This window comes from Opisthocomus hoazin, chromosome 22 (genome assembly GCF_030867145.1).
Source record: "Opisthocomus hoazin isolate bOpiHoa1 chromosome 22, bOpiHoa1.hap1, whole genome shotgun sequence".
Taxonomy (NCBI): domain Eukaryota; kingdom Metazoa; phylum Chordata; class Aves; order Opisthocomiformes; family Opisthocomidae; genus Opisthocomus; species Opisthocomus hoazin.
Window position 1 is genome coordinate 7,011,427 of NC_134435.1, and position 3,602 is coordinate 7,015,028.

At 51.5% G+C, this 3,602-nt stretch overlaps 1 pseudogene; it reads right to left on the bottom strand.

Annotated features, from left to right (window-relative positions):
* Positions 1 to 281: 281 nt before the first annotated feature.
* Positions 282 to 2,842, bottom strand: LOC104336783 (melatonin receptor type 1B-like; annotated as a pseudogene).
* Between the last annotated feature and the right edge of the window lie 760 nt (positions 2,843 to 3,602).

Genomic DNA, 3,602 nt, shown 5'->3' on the forward strand with positions numbered 1-3,602 from the left:
AGAAAACCCTAAAGGGTTCAGATGATTTACTGAACAGGTGTCTTCTGCAGATTGCTCACTTTGCTGTGCTCAGTGCCCTCCTCCAGTAAAGCACTATGAAGCATGGTGGCACAGTTGTTCCTGGTGTGAACCATGTTTCGGTGGAGATACATCGTTCACTCTCCTCCCTTAGCTCTCGTTGTGCTGTTTGTACACCCCTGATAGGGAGGCAAAGGATTGATGTGTCTATCTGCAGGCACTTGGATGGGGTCGTCTTTCTCTCCAGGCTCAGTCCTCTGGGGTTAGTCTCCGTAAGTCCTGTATGCCAGCTGGAACACAGTCAGCATGATCCTCTTGTAATTCTGGTTCATGGTCCCATAAATCACCACATTCAGGCAACTGTTAAAGTGTGCTATGAAATAGCTGGAGGTGAAGAGCCGTTCTGGGATCAAGAAACCCAAGGATGGCTTCACTCCTACTGCAAAGCCAATAAAGTTTAGTGGTGCCCAACAGACAGCAAAGAGCACAAAGACCATGAACATAGTTAAGAGGTTCTGGGAATCAAGCGGCTTTGTTTTGGGGTGGATGTCAGGCTTCACCCTGCACCGTATCCAGATGACAAGCACACAGATGTTCAGGTAGCAGTAACTGATGATAGTGATGGGTAAGAAGTGGATTATCACCAAAACGATGATGCGCAGGGACGGATGTGATGGTGTGATGTGTGATGGACTGGGCAAAGGTGCAGGAGTACACATGGTGGTCATGCTGCAGGGACTCCACAAAGAGATTTGGCATGATAGCCACCAAAGTGAGTGCCATTCCCACTTATCACAGGCTGTTGGTACTGGAGAAATCCCTGTCGTACTTCAGGCTGTGGCAGACATAGAGGTAGCAGTTGATAGCGATACTGGTGATATTGGAGATCGAGCTGATGACACTCGTATCCATCAGGAAGCCACTGATCTGGCAGTGTAGGTGGCCCATCACCCAACCATTGTGGAAAGTAGCCATCAGGACAAGCAGGTGTGGACAGAAAGCCACCAGCAAACCTGCAATGGCCAAGCTCACCATAAAGGCATCGCCTGCAGGGGAAGAGAGAGGGAAGAATTTATAACTAATGGTTGGAATGCAACCATCTCTGGTTATACAGAACTGCTCCAGTGTTACAGAAAACTGTAATGGTACTCAGGGTAAGGGGCTTTCCCTCGTCTTGCCACGTACCTTGTTCTGAACCTAAGCTAGCCATAGGAGACATGGCAGAAAGGTGCCGCCCTGTGTTGCAGCTGATACAATGCGGAGTTTGGCTACCAGTGAGGAAGAGGGATGAGAAGTGGGATGCTGGACTCTGTCTGCTAAATCTAGGATGAAGTGATTTCACCTGAAGCTTTCACAGTTGGTGTCCCTTTTCAGAAAGAAGAGTGGAGCTGCTTTTTATTAAAAAGCGGTGAAGATGCTCATGTCCTGGCTGAAATCATTGTGAAGTCTCGGCATCTTGGGACCACAATCCATCCCCTCTTGGTTTAACCCCAGAACTACTTTCTACTTCATATAGATACCTGTGAGAGTATATGTAAATATAGATGTGTATGTGTATTTTATTTTTCCATTTGTAAGCAAATAGCAAAAAGCAAGCTCTCTCTGGACTGTTGGTGGCATTGCATTCACCAGAAGGCCACAAGTTGAAGGATGACCCAAATTTTAGCTGCCACAAGGTATGGCACAGCGAAGGTTTGCACAGGACGTGGGAGTACCTGGGGCTGCTTGTGCCTGGTGTCTGAATACATTCAGGGCATGTGACATTGTCACTATGAAGACTCACAGAAGGGAGGAGAGGCAGGAGATTGTGGGGTGCAATGTATAAGGGGATGGTTGAAGGCATGCAAAAAGGAGCCAGGATTTGTCATCTCTGAACTGGGGCTGCAATAAAATCAAATCCAACAAGCCAGAGCTGATCAGCAGTGCTGGGTTAGCCTCATGTGACCACAGGGCAGATTTGGGCTTGAAGTGAGGAACTGGCAGTCCTTACTTGGGCAGCGTTAGGGCAGCAACACCAGCACTGACCGGCGGGAGATGCGGAGCTGGGGAAGGAAGGGCAGGCAATGCTTGTGGCTGCTCCTCCTCCCACTCCAATAACTTTCTCGGAGTTAGAGGTGAGCGAGATGCAGGGTCTGTGCTTTGCTGTTTGGTGCTACAAAAGGACCAAGCATGATGAGGTGGAGGTGGCGGTGGGAGTCCAAAGGTTATGACTGGCTTCACATGTATATACCATAAGAGATCAACTTGAGTTTGGGCTTGGCTGGGTGCAGCCAGGAGCACACTGCACATCCCTGCAAAGCTGATAAGCTGGGTACCTGGTCCTGGGACATCCATCCATCCCTTCCTCCATCCCATCCAAGCCGCCCATTTGCCTTCCACAGCTCCTTGTTCTGGAGGACGGAGGTGATTACCAAGCCATTGCCCAGGATGTCACCCACGTTGGTGACGATGAGGGCAAGCAGGGTGAGTGTCCAGGCGGGGTAGGGCAGCCTGCATCCCAGCTGCTGGGGTCCCAGGGCAGTCCCTGGCTAGCCAAGCTCTGCTGCAGTCAGCGGGAGCTCAGCATTTTCCTGCTTCTGGGCTGGGGGAGTTCATTTGCTCTGGGAGCATCTGTTAAACCCTTGCCCTTCACCAGTGGCATCAGGCCTTGCAAAGAGCCTTTCTGCCTCGGCGTGGGGCTGGCTCTGAGGGACCCACTCTGGGGGTGCAGGTTGCAGAGCTGTTGGTCACTGTTGGGGTCACTTGGCCCAAGCAGCACTTTACCCCCTGCAGATGCTGGCCCTTGGAGGTACTGCTCCCCTGGTCCTCCCTTTGCCATCTCCATGGTGATAGCTAGTGACAGCACTGCCACTCAACGCATTGCTAGTTTTAGTGATGTCATCAGCTCTTGCTGGGGAAACTCTGAGATGGATCCTGCTCTCCAGACGACAGAGAGCCCTTCCAGAGGAGGCTGCCCGGTGTGCGTGTGGGAGTGACAGTGGTGACCAGCCTGGGGTTTTTGGTGAAAAAAAAAAAACTCATCGAAGTGCATGAGAGCTTTGAGAGCTAAAACAAGCTTGGGGAGCAGAGGAGGGGGGGAGCTAGTGGGTGCTGGAGGAGTGGCAAGCGGCCCTGATGCCCAGGGCCTGCTTGGGCAGGGTCTACAGGTGCTGGGGCTGGTCCCACAGAGCCTGTGCTGGGCATTTGGGGGACTTCTCTGCAGATATGCTTGAGCCAGGGGTGCTTTCCAGGTGAAGCAGGTGACAGTTATCTCCTTAAGGGCTGTGGCTTTACTTTCGGAAATGAGATTAATTGCAGTTTTCCCAAGTGCGTTTGGTTGAGGATGGGAATCAAGGCAAGGCTTGGATTTGTGTCCCTTTAACCCATTCGCTCCTGAGCTAAAAGATAATGGGAGGCTCATGCCTTGCTGAAGCAAGGCAGACTACTGTGGGTCTGCCTCCTTCCTCTGACCTTTGTAGGATCCTCAAAGATGTGTTGAACTTGCGGTCTTGGTACTTCTCGCAGGGTCAAGAGGCTGAGGGTGCTGGTGTCCAAAATAAGCTGTTATTTCCTGGGCTGCCCTTGGCTGGAGCAGGGATGCCCTA